Source organism: Lissotriton vulgaris, chromosome 3_1 (assembly GCF_964263255.1).
Source record: "Lissotriton vulgaris chromosome 3_1, aLisVul1.2, whole genome shotgun sequence".
NCBI classification, from domain to species: domain Eukaryota; kingdom Metazoa; phylum Chordata; class Amphibia; order Caudata; family Salamandridae; genus Lissotriton; species Lissotriton vulgaris.
Genome location: NC_141689.1, coordinates 393792160 through 393813462, shown reverse-complemented (window position 1 = coordinate 393813462; position 21303 = coordinate 393792160).

Below are 21303 nucleotides of genomic sequence, written 5' to 3'. Positions count from 1 at the left end.
AGGGCAGTAAGTTGAGCAGCAGTATAAACCAGGCGAGAGGCAGAGTGTGTGGCCCCTGGTCCCGGCCCGTCGCGGACGGGTGCAGACGGGCTTAACTTAGGCGCAACTTCGGCGCGCCTTCGTCGCGCCCGCTGCGCCCGCCCGCTGCGCCGTCGGTAGACAGGAACAGTTATGTAGGGGCGACACATGGAGAGGGAGGGTCAAGGGGGCGTGACAGGGGGTGGAGGAGCCAAAGCGCTGCAGCGCCGAGGACAGACCCGCCCAAGATGATAGGCAATCCTCACTATACCATTTAACCAGACAATCTAATGTCCCTAAACTTGTGTTGTACGTCCACAACACATGATATATTCTATAGCACAATTTTGAAACAGACAAATGCACTGTGTAACTCTTCTAGTCACACTACCTTGCCGGCAAATATCCAGGAATTTTTCACACGGCTGGAAAAAATCCTTACGACTACATATAACAATTTGACAAAATCAAAAACAACATTTGTTAAACATTAATCCTATGACTATACCAACATATATGTAACATGCATGTCAAAAACAACATATAACCATCCTCTGCTACCAAAAACTGATCCAGCGCTCCTACTAAAAACTCTGCATAAATGATGTCACCATCTACTACCAGACTTACTAATCAACACCAGGCCCATAAGAACAACAGAGCAACTGAATCATGAGGCGAATGAATCTAATATGTTGTTTTTAATCTTTCTACAATAAACTAGACCAGCTTGTCATTTTAAAAGTTTATTTCATAAATCTCAAAACTTTATTAGCTCTTTATTAATATCAAACATTTATTTTTATGTTATTCAGTTTAATACCATTAATCATTTGCTCAAAATCTGACAGTTCAACATTGCACAAAATAATGAATTAAAGATAACATTAACCCTATTCCCTAAGTTAGCTTTCTGACCTGAAAAGGAAAATAAATGAATAAACAGTTGAATGCTTACGATCCAAAGGAAATCGGACAGCACTTCGCCCTCAGGAAACAGTCAGCCCCGTTCCCTTCAAGAGGCCCAATTTTTATACCCTATTTGCTCGCTAATCTAACTAAATGTAATTCTTTGAGAAAGTTCAGCACTGTGATTGGGTGATGACTGCCAGACCACCAAAACCACCTCTTCCAGGGTATGAGCGTCACCATACTATTGTTCATTGACATAGAGTGATATAAACTTCAGAGCGTCTTTTCAACATTTTTAAAAGTTGCTTCTCTGACTTCCACCAAAGCTCGGCAAAATCATCCCTGTCATTTCCTCGGCCTTGTAAAAAGAACATCCAGAGCAGTTCATGAATAAGTCTCCATTGTCAGAGCCACAGTCTTTTTAAAGGTGAAGCACAAAAACATAACTCTCCATGGAAAGTTTCCAAGATGACTGCATTTGGCTCCAGCTCTGCTCACGTACAGGCCGACCAACTTTTCTTCAGAACCAAAACTAGGCCTCAAACCACTCTCGGGCTAGTATTTAAACAAACACAAAAGAGTAATTAATTCAGGTAAAACAAACCCTTCTGTTACCCACCCGACCAATGCTAATTATTAATTAACCCATTAATAAAAGACATCTAGCAAAAGCAAACAAATAAAGCGGCACATAAAATATCTACCATTCTTCATATAGTCCAGCTTTAAGTTTCTGAAAGAGTAAAAAGATGATTAAATGATACACAGACATACAAACACAAAATAGGACGAACATGTAAGCACATATAATAAAGCACATGCCATGAATGATCAGCCGCATATTAATAGTGACAAAGACAAAAGGACAAACATGACAATCAAAACAATATTAATCATGTGTTACAAAACAGACTCGCAAATGCAACAAGAGCACATGTTATTAGTTCCCGCGTGTTCAAGTGAGGTGCAAACTTAATCTAAGTTGATTAGTTAAACAAATCATGCAACAGCTCATTAATAAATTAGTTCATGTTATAGGAAATTGAATTCACGAGTCAGAATAAAATATTTTCTGAAGCTCGCTTCATCAGTAGCAATAGTACTGATAGTATGGATAGGACCAACAGTCTTAATACCTTTCATGATAAGCAAAGATTCTAACCTGTACCCTACTAAAATAGTGACGAAAGACTCAGATGTTTTGCCGACAGAAGAAACACCACAAAGTGTAGGAAGACATGAGAAAACCTCTAGCCTTAAACAGACAAAAAAGGACATAGATGCATCAGACGAGGGAGGACTACATTATCACCGAATCAGAAACAGGACGCATTTAAATGTATTTGCAAATCTTTTAGTTCACTATGTAGAAGCTATGGAAATAGAACACTGTTATGTCTGCATGAAGCTGCCCACTTCGGTAGCTGAAGGTGTGACCTATCATCATTTACCCCTAACCTATGGAATTTCCTGTAGCATTTTAGCAAGCCTCTTCTATAGAGGAACTTTACAGTATTACTATTCTAACTCTGACGTAATATTTTCGGAACTTCTTATTCGGGGAAACATGAACATTGTACATACCAAGAGCGATGTGACTCGTTATATGGGAGAATAATTTCTGACTATAGGTGACATAGACTTAGGTGACACACACAGAAATAACTTGACCTCTTCATTACATGAACAAGAGAAAATATTTTTAAATATGGCAGAAAAGAGAAGGGAAAGTTTCCAAAGAAAGGCCAATGACAAAAGACAGAAAACTCCTAAATGGGCAGAAAACATCGAAAGCACCTCAAAGGGTGAAGAGAACGCTGCACTGTTGCTGGATTTCGAAAGAAAGGGGAAACTTTGTCTTTATAGAGAAAAGACTAGTTATTATAACAATGTATTCATTGGTTCCAGTGAATTGGAACACAATTATAAGGTAATTGGAGGTTGGAGTTTCAAAAATGGGTCAGAACCTGTGTTTCCCGGAATTTATTATATATGTGGAAACAAGGCTTATTTCAAATTGCCGGATCACTGGTATGTAAGCTGCTATTTTGGCATTGTCTTCCCGAAAATATACCATGTGAATGACGCCGCTGGAAGCAATGAAAATACTAATGGTTTAGTGCGTAGTAGAAGAGAAAGTGTAGGTGAAATTATAGGTGATATATTTAGTGCATTGATACCTGGAGTGGGAGTGGTTCTGAACACACACCGAATTTGCAAATTGTCTACAGTGGTGGATCGGTTATCTACTGACACTGCCGCTGGATTCCTACTGGTCAATACTGAATTGGTTGCGATCAGATAAATGGTTTTAAAAAATAGACTTGCTCTTGATACCTTATTGGCAAAAGACGGCGGAGTCTGTAGAATGTTGAAAGCGCAACATTGTTGCATTTACATTCCAGATAAAAGTGTTGAAATTAAGAAATATGTGAGAAACATAACTAATTTGGAAAAAGAACTCAAACCACTGGAGTTTGACAGTGCCTGGAAGAGACTAACTGATGGTCTCTCCTCTGTAGGTAGTTGGTTTTCTAACATAGGTAAAAGTCTTGTGAGTGAAATACTGATGCCAATAGCAGGGATTAGTTTAATTGTGCTAATAATAATAATTTGTTGCAAATGCCACAAATGCATAAAGAAGTATGCTGTGAACAAGAGAGGAGTGAAAAGGAATGTTGATGAACTCTAATTAGAAGAGCTGAAAAATCAAATTTATAAGAAAGCAAAACATTTCCATCCTAATAAGGATGCAGGAAAAAGGCTCAACAACAAGTTTGTTGAGATTGAGATGGATGAGATTTGAAAGAGAAAGTTGGGATCTGGTTCCATTAATAGTGATGATAGTAAATATCATCAAAGAGGGGATTAATGGAGCAAGGATTTGCACGTTACGCGACTTGCTTGAATTCAAACCCCTCGCATAACGTTAATATAGTAATCAATCTGTTTCGTTTATTAATTTTGCACTTTTACACTACACGTGGGTGTCCCAGAGACGCTTGCCTATGTGTTTATTAATCCTAACTACGCTTGCAACTGACATGCTCGCTCCTATGCGGGATTTCAGTCTGCGCATGCGTCGGTCATACCCATGTGATATGACGCACTCGTAGTTATGGAGGGATTTTTCGCTCATGCGCAGTATTGCTAATATGGCCACTTTGTTTTTAACATGCTCTCTGCTTGCCACCGCTGCTCTGACTCAGCTGTTTATTCCTGCTTAACTCCTAATGCTATAGATATTATAAAGTAAGGGGTGAAGTGCAGCTATTCATGGTGAATGTCTGACAAAATATCGAAATCAAAAATATCGAAATACAAAAATATCGGAACAAAAATATCGAAGTCAAAAATATAGGAATCCTATCCCTAACAAGGTAAGTACAAAAATATCGAAAAAATAATATCGTAGTACAAAAATATCGAAATTAAAAATATCGTTTTTTTAAATGTATTAATAATAATGTAAAAATAATTATAAAATACATATAATGTTACAAATATTAAATAAAAATATTAAAACATAATTAAAAAATTAAAACTAATACATATACATTTAAAATAAATTAAAAACTTAATAATTTAATTTTATATTTTTTGATTTCATTTAATTGATTTAATTTAAATTTATTTTATTTTTACCCTGTACGACTGGAATGTCTGACAAAATATCGAAATCAAAAATATCGAAATACAAAAATATCGGAACAAAAATATCGAAGTCAAAAATATAGGAATCCTATCCCTAACAAGGTAAGTACAAAAATATCGAAAAAATAATATCGTAGTACAAAAATATCGAAATTAAAAATATCGTTTTTTTAAATGTATTAATAATAATGTAAAAATAATTATAAAATACATATAATGTTACAAATATTAAATAAAAATATTAAAACATAATTAAAAAATTAAAACTAATACATATACATTTAAAATAAATTAAAAACTTAATAATTTAATTTTATATTTTTTGATTTCATTTAATTGATTTAATTTAAATTTATTTTATTTTTACCCTGTACGACTGTACCCCAAAAACCCAAAACTGACCCTGAACCCTAAAAATACCCCTTTACCCAAAAACCCAAAACTGACCCTGAACCCTAAAAATATCCCTGTACCCCAAAAACCCAAAACTAACCCTAAACCCTAAAAATACCCCTTTACCCAAAAACTGAAAACTGACCCTGAACCCTAAAAATACCCCTTTACCCAAAAACTGAAAACTGACCCTGAACCCTAAAAATACCCCTTTACCCATGAACTGAAAACTGACCCTGAACCCTAAAAATACCCCTTTACCCAAAAACTGAAAACTGACCCTGAACCCTAAAAATACCGCTTTACCCATGAACTGAAAACTGACCCTGAACCCTAAAAATACCCCTGTACCCATGAACTGAAAACTGACCCTGAACCCTAAAAATACCCCTTTACCCAAAAACTGAAAACTGACCCTGAACCCTAAAAATACCCCTGTACCCATGAACTGAAAACTGACCCTGAACCCTAAATATACCCCTTTACCCAAAAACTGAAAACTGACCCTGAACCCTAAAAATACCCCTGTACCCATGAACTGAAAACTGACCCTGAACCCTAAAAATACCCCTGTACCCAAAATTCATTAATATTATTTACTTACCAATTAATTATTAATTAACAATAACAATAAAGTAAATATATTAGCACATTTGCTGTAATTAATTTAATTTAATAATTAATATTATTTTGCACAATTAATTAATTAGGAATAACAATAAATTATATATAAAAAAATATTACTATAATTAGTGTAATTAAATAATTAATAATAATTAATTACCAACTAATTAATAATTATAAATATGTAAAAAATTATAATAATTAATTAACTAATTAATAGAAATTAATTACCAATTAATTATTAATTAAAATATGTACAAACATATATCAATTAATTAATTATTATTAAATTACTTCCCACCCTATTCCCCTATAAACCCATAACCCGCTACAGAACATATTGATCAATTAATAAATTAATTAAAAATAATTAAAAATTAATTCTCAATTAATTAATTAATAATTCCTACTAATTAATAATTAATTTAACATAATTAAATTACTTCCCACCCTATTCCCCTATAAACCCACAACCCGCTACAGTAGTAAAAGACAATATTTAATAAAATAACATTAAAAATAAATAATAAAACATAATAAATACAATATAATATACACTAAATTTATTTAAAAATTGATATTAGTAACATAAAAGTTATTAATTTCGATATTATTAACATCGATATTTACAACTTCGATATTACTGATATCATACCAATATCGATATTTAGACTGTCGATATTACTTACCTTCGATATTTTTGTATTTCGATATTTAAACTTCGATATTTTTGCATATCGATATTTAAAAATCGATATTTTGTCTGTGTACCGTACGACTGTACCCCAAAAACCCAAAACTGACCCTGAACCCTAAAAATACCCCTTTACCCAAAAACCCAAAACTGACCCTGAACCCTAAAAATATCCCTGTACCCCAAAAACCCAAAACTGACCCTAAACCCTAAAAATACCCCTTTACCCAAAAACTGAAAACTGACCCTGAACCCTAAAAATACCCCTTTACCCAAAAACTGAAAACTGACCCTGAACCCTAAAAATACCCCTTTACCCATGAACTGAAAACTGACCCTGAACCCTAAAAATACCCCTTTACCCAAAAACTGAAAACTGACCCTGAACCCTAAAAATACCCCTTTACCCATGAACTGAAAACTGACCCTGAACCCTAAAAATACCCCTGTACCCATGAACTGAAAACTGACCCTGAACCCTAAAAATACCCCTTTACCCAAAAACTGAAAACTGACCCTGAACCCTAAAAATACCCCTGTACCTATGAACTGAAAACTGACCCTGAACCCTAAATATACCCCTTTACCCAAAAACTGAAAACTGACCCTGAACCCTAAAAATACCCCTGTACCCATGAACTGAAAACTGACCCTGAACCCTAAAAATACCCCTGTACCCAAAATTCATTATTATTATTTAATTACCAATTAATTATTAATTAACAATAACAATAAAGTAAATATATTAGCACATTTGCTGTAATTAATTTAATTTAATAATTAATATTATTTTGCACAATTAATTAATTAAGAATAACAATAAATTATATATAAAAAAATATTACTATAATTAGTGTAATTAAATAATTAATAATAATGAATTACCAACTTATTAATAATTATAAATATGTAAAAAATTATAATAATTAATTAACTAATTAATAGAAATTAATTACCAATTAATTATTAATTAAAATATGTACAAACATATATCAATTAATTAATTATTATTAAATTACTTCCCACCCTATTCCCCTATAAACCCATAACCCGCTACAGAATATATTTATCAATTAATAAATTAATTAAAAATAATTAAAAATTAATTCTCAATTAATTAATTAATAATTCCTACTAATTAATAATCAATTTAACATAATTAAATTACTTCCCACCCTATTCCCCTATAAACCCACAACCCGCTACAGTAGTAAAAGACAATATTTAATAAAATAACATTAAAAATAAATAATAAAACATAATAAATACAATATAATATACACTAAATTTATTTAAAAATTGATATTAGTAACATCAAAGTTATTAATTTCGATATTATTAACATCGATATTTACAACTTCGATATTACTGATATCATACCAATATCGATATTTAGACTGTCGATATTACTTACCTTCGATATTTTTGTATTTCGATATTTAAACTTCGATATTTTTGCATATCGATATTTAAAAATCGATATTTTGTCTGTGTACCATTCATGGTATACAGTGTATTCATTTTTTCTGTGTTTCTAAATTGTTTTCGCTTACTTTTCATGTAACACACTTTGGGGGCCTGTGAGCTGTGCACCACTCCATCTTTGAAGCCCACGTCACCCTAACCACGTGATGAGGGAGAAAACGAATTGCGCAGGAGTGGAATTAAGCCAGCTGGCTACCGAAGCTCTGATGCTCCTGGGAAAGCGACCTCTGCTCCAGGAGAAGACTTCGACTTGTACCTGAAATGTTACATTTTATGATAATGTTTGTGTGCCCTATTGTTTCGGCACTCTTATGCCATGGGAACTGGAATGTAAGGGGTGGGTTTAAAATATTACATATTAATTATGAGAACTCCAAATTCTAGGTGGTGACAATGACCTAACCACCTCTCTTGTCCAATCCAAAGTTGGGGATCCCTTCATTTGCAACATTTGTGGGTGGTCCACTGACCCAAAAACAGTATAACTAGTCTGGTTTTAGCTAGAGAAATTGTCCGACTTGTCCAAATAGCCGACCTGTCACTGACCCTACGAACTCTATAGGTGATTGATACAGAGAGCTGCGGAGCACTCTGTCCGTAATTTCCACAAACTTAGTCTGGGGTGGAGGAGCTTTTTTAAGTGCTGCGAAGCACTTTGCTGGGAGATTCGAGAACCCAATCGGGGTTATTGGCAGATTCCTTGCAGAGAGGGCGTAGCGCAGGTGCTGCATCCGAAGCTGCGGTGTTGGTCGTACCCTTCCATGAGCCCAGTTCTGATTCCAATCCTGGGGTGATCCTATCCTGACTGTCCATGAGCTGTACCTGCTCGCCTACTGGCATTCCAAGTCCTTGAGGGTCCTTTCCCGCCTTTCCCAACTGACCCGTGGCCAGGATTAGTCTTCATTCTGTCCTAGGTAAATATAAATTATATGTGGATGTTCGTCCTTCTAAATCTTTCTCTCCTATTTTCCAAATAAAGCAATCTTGCCTGTGATTTATCTCTGACCTTTTAAACTCTGACGAAAATATTCTTTTAGCATGTTCCTTATCTCCCCCCCACCCTTACTCAAATGCTGAATTGTTTGCATATTTAGTATGTTCCACTGTTACCCTCCTATAGAAGTTGCATTTATTCTAAAGCAATTGTTTCCCAATTCTCTTAGTGTATTCCAATTAGCTTTTATTAGTATGTTCCTTTGTTCTTACCTATCCTTTAGTGATAAAATAGCATGTTCCTTCTCATAGTATCCTTCTGAAAATTAATGATTCTCACGCTGATTCATAGTTATATTGTGTTCTTTGACTTGGTTATAGATGTTCTCATTTGTGTAAATTTCATTCTCATGGCATATGCAAACCTTTTATGATTTAGATAAAACCTTTAAAACTTCCTGTGTTTGTGGTTATTACAAGGTTATACACATAATATAAGTGTATGTGGTATTAGTGTTATCTGCCTAATCTTAAATTTTAGCTCCTGATCCATTGTGGTCAGAGGTACCTGTTCTAGATGATAGGTAAGTCAGGTACACATGAAATATATAGAAAGTAAGAACCCCGAATTACTGATGCGCTGTGAAGGTTACCTGATTCATGAAAAATTATTGATGGACCCAATAGCGTATATATTTTGGAAAATAAGGATCGGGTGACCTGCGCGCTCTATCAGTAACACTTTGTGTACTAGGCACTCATAAGGAATTCCTTCTGCATTGCACGTTTCCCTCTTGTTTTTCCAGTTTGGAAATCTGGAACTTTGACTTCATATTTCCTGGTTTCAGCCAAACGGGCAGCACAAATGCTGAAGGGTCTAGTAATTGAATTAATCCAGCATCTGCTAATCCACATGCCACTCCATTCCTTTTTTTTTGCTCAACTGTACCATTGCAGATAGTGGACACCAGCCTGCCAAGCAATCTTTGCCAAGTCTCAGAAGATATATTGTACCCTGAGCCAGGTCCTCTCTGAACAGCAGCACAAACAACCACAGATGAATCCTGTGACAAGTCTCATCGACTAAGAGAGCATTATTACCATTAGTATAAGCAAAATATTTTGATACGAATGTGACAATTCTGAAAACTGTAATGCAGGATAGTTATCCCAATCAGTATCTCCATTTCGTTTAGCATTTACTTCACAGGAACTCTTCCGGCTTTTGCAGCACTGTCAGATTAATTCAGTATAAGTTTAGATCAAATTTTATTAAATAAAATGAACACTGAAGTTTTAACCCCAAGTCGTTTTGTCTATAACACTTAAATCTATAATCAGATGTAATCTATCTATTTTCTTTTGAAACCTTTGGGCGGGGGTCTGCAAAGGTTTCATTACCAGAGCATGTTTGCAACTTTTCCAACTCATTTAGAAATGACTACAGTGCCATACTTGTCTTTATAACTCTGTTTTTTACAATTCAGAGGGGATGTAACAAAATTGCATGGAGGTTGATGACAGATAACCTTCAAACCATCCAGTCTACAAAGGCAAAATCACTGGGGTCTTGCTTGACAATGAGTTAGCTATGCACCTTCAAATCAGATCTCATTGGGGTACACTCACAAGAACGTGTGATAACTACCGCAAGAGTACTGTAACACAACTTTCAACATCGCAGCCCATCGTGGGAAATCAACTCTGTGACAACGTGAAATTCACAACAGGGCGGTAGCATGCAATAGGTTGCCGACAACGCAGACAATGTCCACGAAACAACCACCTCGATGGAGATAAAAAGACAAACCCCAACACAAAGAAACCTGCGATGGGCAAAATCGTATAAGAAAACAGTGACAACCAGTGCGAGGGCAGCATAACTCACGCGCAATGCGCAAAAATAGTACAAGAACAGCACACGGAAAATGTCACAGAACAAAATTTATCAACAGCGGAGTACTACGGATGCACCCTGGCCAACTGTAGAGGACAACATGTACACCGCAATATCCAAGCACCGTGGAAGAATAGAATCGACAGGCACACCGCACAAAAGAGACCAGTGGCAGACAAATCAGAGCTGTAAGAGCGACACACCCACCGTGCACCATACACACATAAGCAGGAGTGCACCCCGGCATTGACAACATCCCGGTACGAAGAGCACCCCCACCACAGTTGAACACAGGACACAACTGGTTCAGCAAATGTGCGCAACCTGCGAATCAAATTTGAAAATAACAGGGAAAAGTAACATCAAAATGTACAAGTACAAGATGAAACCTGCAAATATGTTTCATTCATACATGCAGTGCAATTGGACATTTTCTACTGTCGCGAGATTGCCATGGTAGGTCAAAATATGACGTGCTCATGAGAAGTAAGTGTCAATGATGGTATTCCTACGGGCCATTCCTACCGCAGCTGCAGTGGGATGTGGGCCACCTGCCCCATCACCACCGTCATCGGCCGGTACCTCTGGAACTGGGATCCATGGGGCCCTGGTGCGAACCCAGATGTTGTGTAACACACAACATGCAACCATCAGCTTGCACACGATGTGCCGGCTGTACAGGAGCTTCCCACCTGTGCCATCCAGGCACCTGAAACGTGACTTCAACATGCCAAATGTGCCTTCAACGATGTCCCTGGTGCGTACGGTGGGCTGCATTGTACTGCCTCTGGGCGGGTGTGGCTGGGTCTCGGAGGGGTGTCATCATCCAAGGGCAGAGTGCATACCCTTGATCACCTGTGACAGTGCAAGGAGAAAAAAGTCAATACTTGGTTCGCCAGAATGTGATGGCAGGTCCACCAATCCAGTGATGCCTGTGCTGGCCGTGTGCTGGATGAGTGTTAGCCAGCCTGCAGGGAGTAGCTAATGCTGGCAACTACACCACCAGTCAGCAGGTACTCAGACATGCAATGTGAGAACTACAAGGTGGGATGACATGAGTCACACAGGGCTAGTGGCCCCAAATGCACAGCGGGCGACATGGGCCCACTGCCACAGGACGCTGACCTGCAGGGGACTGGGGTAGGGTCATGTGGGCAAAGCAGGGCTTCAAATGTGTTGTGGCTGCATTCTGCATCTTCACACGTTCAACTGTTGTGTGTCTGTGGTGCCATGACATGTCTGTATTGCTTGCAGGGGTATGCCAGGATGACCATGGAGTGGTGTGATGTGTCTGGTAGGTGGTTGTGTAGTTTGACATGTTGATTGTGGTTTGGTCACATGTGCATCTCCACAGTTGTGCATTGTGCTCTGGAGGCATTGAGATGTGTGGTGTGTTAAACACGTATTGTTATGCGGTTCCTCTAATGGTAGAGTTCCAGAGTCAAGTAGAGGCTGGGTCCAGCTAAGCCCACATAGGGTCTATAGTTGGAAATGCCTTTGTTGGATTTTAATGCCCTCACACACCCTTTCAGGTGTCATGCTTCATCATATGGACTGCTCCTCGTTAGGTCGGCGGAGCAATACCCAATGGGCTCACCTTAAAAAGGGGCACTTTATCAGAGATCTTTTATCCAACAGCCGTATGTTGAAGTGTGGGTATGTGGCCAGAAACGAATAGATGTGCAGATATGTTTTAAAAAGTAGGACTGGGTGTACCTGGCATAGAATAGTTTTATTCTGGGGGTCTCCTGTCCTAATTAAAAATACTGCACACAGCACTCATCCGAGTGTAATGTCTCGTGGTAGATTGTCCATGTGTTAATCATCAGAGGTCGCATTGTGGTGTCCATCATTTGTTTGCTGTAACACTTTTTGCCCTAAGTGGGATGGGTATGCCCAGACGTGGGTCCCTTGATCACTGTGCCACTGGATTCAAGCTAGCCTGGCTGAAGAAGGGTGACATACCCTGAAATCGGTCCCAGGATGCTTTTTTCCGGTCCAGGGAGGACCTGACCTGGGAGTTCGGTCTGGACTGTTCCCATGGGGCACAGGGTCAAGACTGATTTGCATATGGCTGGGTCCAAACTGGGGTGGCGTAGTGGGCAAAAGAATAATGGTTTTAACCCAGATCTTTTGACTGGGTGAGAATATTCGCATTGTCAGGATTCCGATCATTATTTGTTTGCTGTAACATAGATATTAACAGTAGTGGCTCCTGGAGGGAGTGCTGCAGATGATGGGGCGGGGTGGGGGAGTAAACTCCAGCGTACGGCCGAACTGAGGTAAGTATGTAAATAAATAAATAAAACAAATTACATTCCGCACACTGCATTGCCATTTGGCGTTGCAGTGTGCGCAATGTAATTTGTTGTATTTATTTATTTATGTACTTATGTCCGTTCAGCCGTATGCTGGAGTTTCTACCCCGACCCTGCCCCACCGCCCTGTAGCACTCCCTCCAGAAGCCGCTACTGGATATTAAGATGTTAAATAATGTAATTGCATTGAGCGTATATAAACACTTTAAAGCACACAATCAATCTTCCTTTCTTTCCTTTGGATAGCATAGAATTGATTGATCAGTTGTAACATCTGATACATTTGGAAGACTAAGGTGTGAGAGGAGATTTGATATAATTAGTTACCAAAATTTTGCTATATATACATGCATAATGATTTTTGCATCCACTGGGTTTTGAAAGTGATTATATGTTTTTTTGGACAAAAACAATTGATATATCCTGAAATGGTTTGAAGTAGAGAGGGTTGGCGTTGGCATTGGCTCCACTGCAATCCAATGCAATATCTGCTAAGGCTGCTTAAAGTGCTGATTATGGTGGAACATCAACAGAAACTGACCAGTGACATCCTTAATTAGCATCATACTAATGAGTAAGGACTCCTATTTAGCCAAGTTCAGCTCCAGAATTTTTCTTTTCGCAAACTAGCACATGAGACAATTATCAGCTATATATTAACGCCATAATCTATGGATCCTCTACAGCTGAAGCAACTAGAGAATGGTTTCTATTGTTTTTACAAAACTGAAAGCCTGAGGGCCAGATTTAGGTGGCCGTTTGAGGCCATTTACCGAGCAGTAACGGACGATTTTGGCCGTTACCGATCGGTAAATGGGTGACAGGTATGTAGGGGGCATTATTTTACCGAATCAGTAAAATTACCGATTCGGTAATTTTACAGATTCGGTAAAATAAAAATTCGGTCATTTTACCGATTCTGAGGCACCCAGATGTAGGTGGGACTCTTCGGAGTCCCAGAGGCCTTACCCAATCGGTATTTTACCATCAAATCGAATTTGATGGTAAAATACCGATTCCGGTGTGCATGCACATGTGTGCATGCACACCTATGCCATGTGACAGGCAGACCTGCCCTTAGGGCATGTATGCCTGCCACATGGCACCTGAGCCTGTTTTGGGGGTGCCAGAGGGTGTCAAAGTGACACCCCCTGCCCCCTTGTGAAAATCGGTATTTACCGATTCGGTAAATACCGAATTCTTCCAAATCAGTATTCCAGCACATCTGGAATACCTACATATCCACCCCTTAGATTTACCGATTTTTAATTACCGAATCAGTAAAATTTGGTAATTAAAAATCGGTAAATCTATTTTACCTACATCTGGCCCTGAGTTCCTATTCTCTTTTCATGTAGGCATTTTTATTAATGTAGCCAGTAAGGTAATATTGTTAATGCTAGTACACATTCATTTTCAGAGAAGTCGTGTTTTAACTGTCCATTTTAGCATGAAATAAAAGAAATGACACTACCAACTAATGAAGATGAAGTAATCCTTTGAGGGGCCCGAAGGCCTCCTCGAGCCTTATCTTTTTTTTTAGCACAATGTGCTAATTTTGAGTACCCCTGGTTGTTCATGAAGGGCTTAAATCGTGCCCAAGCCTTGCTGCAATAGCAATTAACAGCAAAAAGCAACTGCCAGTGTCAGTCTGCATCTCCAATCCATAAAAAAACAAGATCAGACCTGACTCAGCTTCCCTAAAAATCTCTCAACCTGATGTTGTATTTGTCTACACAATTCGTGTGAATGTTCAAGTTTAGTGATTGGCCCAGGATGCACCAGGATATAGACTTGTGAGAGTGGTCTTTAAGGAACTTGAACAGTCCAAGTATGTTTCTAACATGCAGAGAAACACGGTCCCATTCAAATAACTTGAAACCAAATAGCATTAAATAAAGTATTTACAGTAGAGTGAAGATAATTAGTCAAGAGTTCAGAACCTTCAATAGCTTTGGAGGACAATGTTATGGTGCAACATGAGCCTAAAACTCCTTCTCCCCAGATAATTGATGACTCGTTGTAAAAAGCATTTGCAATGCAATCGGTCTTGCCATTGGGACCTCATATGTATTTAGCTATGGAGCACATTAGCCTGGGTGCTGAAACATCTACTGTTGTTTAACATAGGGCAAGTAAGCACCAAACTGTGATAATTATCGCTATTACTTGGTAATATGCCCCTGTGTGACACGCCAGGTATGGGAACACGGGAGTAATGACAGGAAGGGAGAGAATTCACATGATTTTTCATTGAGTTAGCTAGCGTTTTGGCTCTTTGATTTAAAGGAGACCGGTGGCTTGGCCAGTTACATGAATCCCCTAACGTGCCCACCTCTACTGCTCACCCTCGCCATTCTGAGATTCAAAGCCTATACAGAGTCTCTATATATTCAGCCAATTTGTAGTACGTGTTTCCTGAGGTACTAAATTGAACAGGCAACATCTGTTGGAAGGATTACCTAATGGCCTCACTTCTCTAGTGCCAAAGTACTAGCCTTGCAGGTGTCATCAAGGTTTTATGCGAACGTTGATGTTTTAGTGCTACCATTCCGTACATATGAAACTAACATCACTTTAGCCAAATTTTTATTTCTCCTAAACACTTGTGGCACAAAGAGGATTGTCCACCTGCTCCCCAGGTGGCAGCACTTGCTTATGGACATGTATTTGCAAACAGGCTAGTAGCTGAAGAAATACCCAGTACTCGCTGTGGGGAAGTAGAATAAGTTCCTAGTTCTGGATGTTGTACGTTTTTTATTTTTCAATAACAAACTTCCACTTTGGAAATTTGTTTTTGAAGAATAATTTTTTTTTAAAGTTTGATGCATGGTTGTCAAAACTGGAGGAGGCTGTTCAACAATTCTTTTGTACCTTAACTGGAAACGTAATGAGGTAGGATCCTATCAGGCTACATGGATCACTGTCGGGCCAGCAGTGCTCTGTAAATTTGAGGGACAATAGTGCATCACAGTGAAGGACACAATGTCCTCTTCTACCCGCATGGACAGAGTCCCAGCTGCCCTAATTGACAGAGTCCCAGCCGCCAAACTTTAAATCGGATATGAGGTATGATGAAACACTCACTTTCTGTTCGAGGGAGTGAGAAGTAAAACAAGGTTAATTGGTACAAAAGTGCATGGTATGTATACAACAGCAAACAAAATCACACACTAAAATTCAATGCATTGTTCTCTGCAGTGTAAAAAAGATGTATTTACAATTATTAAAAAAAAATCTATCGGTTACCTCAATGAAGATCAATGTAAAACGTCATCCAGTGCAAAGAGAATACCGACTAGTTTCCAGCACATCTGAGGTTTCTCTGGATTCCTTCATGAAATATAAATCAAAAGTAAAATAAAAGCGCCATCATAAGAAATGTGTTCTTAATTTTACACCGTGCAATGCGTTAAAAAATATTTGTGAATCTTTTATGTGTACTTATTCATTTACTTTTCTGAACCATAACTTACTGCATACTGCTCACGTAAAATCATTTAATATGCACCTGCAAAATAATTTGTCAGGCAAAACCAATGAAACCTATATGAACAAATAAGAGACTTTTTCTGTAAATGTCAAATGAACTGCGGTGGTCCACGTTAAAAAGTACTTTCTTTTCCAGAATGGAAAACACTAATGCTCATTCTTGTGCAGGCACCTGGTTTATAGCTCCCGGTCACCTCTAATTTCCTCTACCAGAGAAAGATGTCACGGGGACTGACCTTTGTCTTTGGGAGCCCTCCAGCTCGAAGGGATGGGATAGAAAATCCCTCTTCATAGACAACTGCGCTCTTGTCTCTCGCTTTTTCTAAGCACGCCTGAGATCAAAGGGACACCTGCCCTGATTAAAAGCAGGCCTCGCAATGACGACAGTGTGCTTGTAGTTATGCAGATCAGCACGTGCTGCTGTTGTCCTTTAGGGTCATAAACCTCTCGGTGTTTACGCTATCCATTTAACACAGAGCGCAAACAATTCTTGAGAGCGACTTTAACTTATGAGTGTGAGCCAGTCTCAAAAATGCTGAGTGACTTTGATCGTATTTGACCCCGCTTCACTTTATTATAGAACATGTGCAGTCTCTTCATGAAACAAGAAGTGGTCTGCATGTCTCTAATTCGTTCCTCTCCTTCTAGTTTAGCAGTGACTACCACGTGACTACCATGTGTGGAATACTGCTGAGCAAACATGCAGAGTAGAACTTGCAGTTAGTTGTTTCGAAGTTCAGCTTCTAAATAAGGGCCTCATTCAGAAAGCATTCCAACCAACTCGGTGTTGGAATGGTTTCCAACCGAATCGGATTTTGGGGAGTCCTCCAGACCGATTGCAATGTTTCCGAACACTGTTCAGTCGTACTCCCATTGACTTTAAGGGGAGCCTGTGTTCTGACAGACAACACAGGCTCCCATTGAAAAATGGGGTGGTCGCTGAAAACCTTACACCCTTTGTCGGGCACCCGTTGGTGCCTGCCACATCGTGCATGGTTGGAAAGCGGGGACCCACGGGTACCCCCATAGGCCCCAACTGGAGGTCTCCGGCAGCTGATCCATGTCAGACAAACCAATTCAGAAAGGCTATCTGAATCTGACATTGTATTGCGTCGGTCAGAGACGCGGTCCATTGACCTGTACAATTCGTCTCCAACCGAATCAGGTTCTCCGAATGGTGATCGGAACTGAGACGGAACGACCGAATGGTTTCCGATTATTAAAATCGGTCGGTCTGATGTGTCTATGAGTTGGTCGGAAACGCAGGTGCCGAATAGGATTCGGACAAACCTTTCCAACAAGTTCAGAGCCTTTCCGACTGGCATTGTAATTGGCCCCAAAGTCTCTAAGATTCTGTTATTTTTGTCTCTTTTCTCTATTATCTTTATGTTTTGAATGTCAGCTAATAGCTGCTGCCACAACAAACCAGGGAGTTCATGATACGGTATTTATTAAATGCTCTGCACGGTTGACCTCTTCTACCACTGTTGTTTGGGGTGAGAATGGTAGCTTTTGCTCTGCCTTCTGGAATTTAATAATGTTCCTGCGGTTGGAAGGGATTTAAATATCTCTCCCTCCTCTTTTGTCCTGCTTGGGAGTGTGTGGGTAGTCCCTGGACTGCTATGAATTTGGGAGATCAGTACCAGTCTTTTCTTTCTGCTCCAATGACAAACAAGCTTGTTCATGCTGTAAGATTCATTAAGTGCTCTATACCATGAACCTACTCTGTATCTGCTGCTGGGGTGAGAGGGTGACTTTTAAGTCACCTCTCTGGAACTAAACCGAGGGTTCCAGAGGTAGAAGGGTTTTAAATATCTCCCCCCAGCACCTGTGCCCTGCTTGGAGGGTGCAGGGCAGTGCCTGCACTAGTCATAAATTGGGAGATGGGTGATCATCCTTCTTATGCCGGGGGGAGATGCCCTGCATACCCTGCTGTCTCCTAGGTGGGAGGTGATCTTTCTCAATGGGATGCACAGCTAATATTCTCGCCCTTCGATCTCCCATGTGGGACAGGGCCAGACCCGGAGAAGAGTACAGCCCGCAAATAGATGTTTCAATAAGTCTAATATTCTATCATTTTTGCCTCTTTTCTTTTTTAACTTTATGCTTAGAATTTCAGGTATGTAGTAAAATTGCTTACTCTTCATATGGAATGTCTGACAGTGCTTTATAAAATATATAATTGTTATAAAAAAGGGGAAGAATATATGTGTTAAGTAATAAAATATTGGCAAGTAACGTGTATGTTAAAACATCCAGGGTAATATTCAGCAGATATATTGCATTAATCATCTTCTCTCTAGCAGACCTATATTAGAATGTGGGAAAGACTAGTAGATAAGTGTCATTTTAGGGTTCAGGAGTGGGTAGTGGTAAGGGGTGGTAACAGTAATTTTAAGGTTAAGGTGTGGGCAGTGGTAAAGGGAGATAAATATACTACTAGGGCTTAGGGGTGAGTAGTGGTAAGGGGAGCTACAGTTAATTTTAGGGGCTAGGTGTGGGTAGTGGTGAAGACAGGTGGGATAAGTTTGGAGGTTTAGGGATGGGCATTGGCAATGGGAGGTCAGATGTAAACTAAACAAAGGATGTTTGGGTAGTTTCCCTTGCAAAAATAAATAAATGAATACAATGAACTATTATTAAAATTATATATAAAGGGTATTACTTAACTTACATATACTTTCGATGTGTGGTAAAGGCATCTGTATGGTAAAGGATGCATGGAAAAGTCATGTGTCGAAAAGGCATGCGTTGTAAATGTCAGACATTCTTGTGAAAAAGAAAATATTACAAATGTGGGGAAATATTAGGGCCTTATAATGGAATAGGTGTGGCACAGCGTCCAGGGTGCCTTACTCTGGACCACAGGGTTCACGGTTCAATCCCTGGCATCAATGTCAGGTTAGCTCAGTACCATGTGACTCTGGGCAATAGCTCGTTTAATCTTCCGGAGGGCCCCCAGCACTGGGACACCTCTCTGGAGGTAGATGTGCACTTTACATATGCTGGTATTTATTTATAACAGGTGATGTGGAAAATCATACAGTAACTGTGCTGTCCCACAGGTACTAAACTGCGGTATTTGTGACTGAGGGGAGGCGGAGTTCCCAGCTTATTATGATTTGACTCCAAGGATCTCATTAGACAGGAAGAATAACCAGGAGAATATGTAAGTCTAAAAAGGTGGAAACAATAAGTATGAAACAAATCTGTATTCAAAGCTGCACATCTGCCTAGTGAGCAATGGATAAAATCACTAGAGGAGACAGATTTATTGTTGCCTTGTACGGCAGAGGTGTTAAAGTTATTAAAATAGGATAGGATACAATTATTATAAGAATTATACAATGTGGACCTACTTTCTTCTTTATCAGCTCTCAATTCAACAGTTGAGGTGATGAAAAGGATGCTTAGGTCAAAACACAGTTCTTAACTGTTAGCTATGGCACAAGCAGCCAGTGATCTCCAGAGAAGTGCGTGTTAAGTTCAAGCTGTACCAACAATATCAAAAAACGGAATACAACGTAAATAACTCTCACATCAATTTAGGAAAATAGTGCAATACTTTCCGAACAAAGGACAAGATCATTTTAGTAGTTTAGGGAGAACCAGAGACATGATTTTTTTTATTTTTAAGTAAAAAAATACAAGAAAGAGTAAAGGGCTAATAAAAAGTCACTGTTCAAGGTTACCCAGGGGAAATTTCAGACAAACTGTAACGGAGCAGAAGTTGGATGCACAAAGCAGTTCATCTTCTTAAAAATGTTCATCTTGGGACTTGATGTCAACATTTTCCAGTGGGGCAAGGTGAATGGCTGTGGTTGGAGAAGGTCAGTTGAAATAAAAGCATTGTATTTGAGCTCCAATTGAAGCCACTGTTTAACATGCCAAACGTATGAGTGGGACAAACATAGTCGCTGAAACCATGGTGAGTAGATTTGCTGCCTGGCCCAGTCCAAGGCTCAACTTGAATCCATGGCTCCATAAGGCCACTGACTTTCTCTGCATGGTCTAAATGAACCGATTTTCAGCACAAATTCTGAGCAGGGCAAAACTAGTTCTCTTACTTACCTTGGGTGAGACATCCCAGGGCAAGCCTAAGCACTGCTACATTGATGTCTTCAGTGAAGCACTCTCATAAAGGAAGGGTAGTGTGTAGTGGATTTATTCAAAGCCACACAAAATGCCATAAGGATGTAGGCACAAGCAGAGTTTGTCCCAACTAAACCAGAATAACTGCTTCAGCAGCAACCATTGACACCATAATTTTCTTGCAGAGTGAAAGGTTATGGACTGAAAAAGGGAGAACACAACAAGCACCTTGTCCCATTCCTCCTCAAGTGAAAACAAAATGCCTTGGACTTTTAGGTACCAGGTCTCTCTTCAGCCAGGTCCCCACAATGGTCAAGTGCTCAATGGTCTGCTGCACTCTCTTGCAGAACTTCTTATTTTTGTGTCCCTACAACAAGTAAACAAGAGGCCAACCTCATGTCCCTTGTAGAACAATTCCAATCTCTGGGTGCCACCAGGATTCGGGAATCTTTGAGTGAGTCCTCCACCTGGAGTCAGGAGTCACCAGCCTTCTTCCAGCATTGCCTTCTTTGGGTCAAGTCTTCCCAGGTTGAGGAATATCCTGACAAGGTAGTGGTTAAGGTGCCAGATTGTTTTTTTGGAATCGAACATGGATGACTGCTAAATCTACAGACTCCACGTGATGGAACTTATTAGGGCTCCACAACTAATGAGATTATAGAGGACCTGGAATTTTACATACTGTATGCACAAATGGGTGCGTAAAAATTTACGGTGAATCTTACATGAAGTACTTTGAATATTGGAAACCTCAATCAATCAATCAATCAATTAGTGGTTTATAAGCGCTC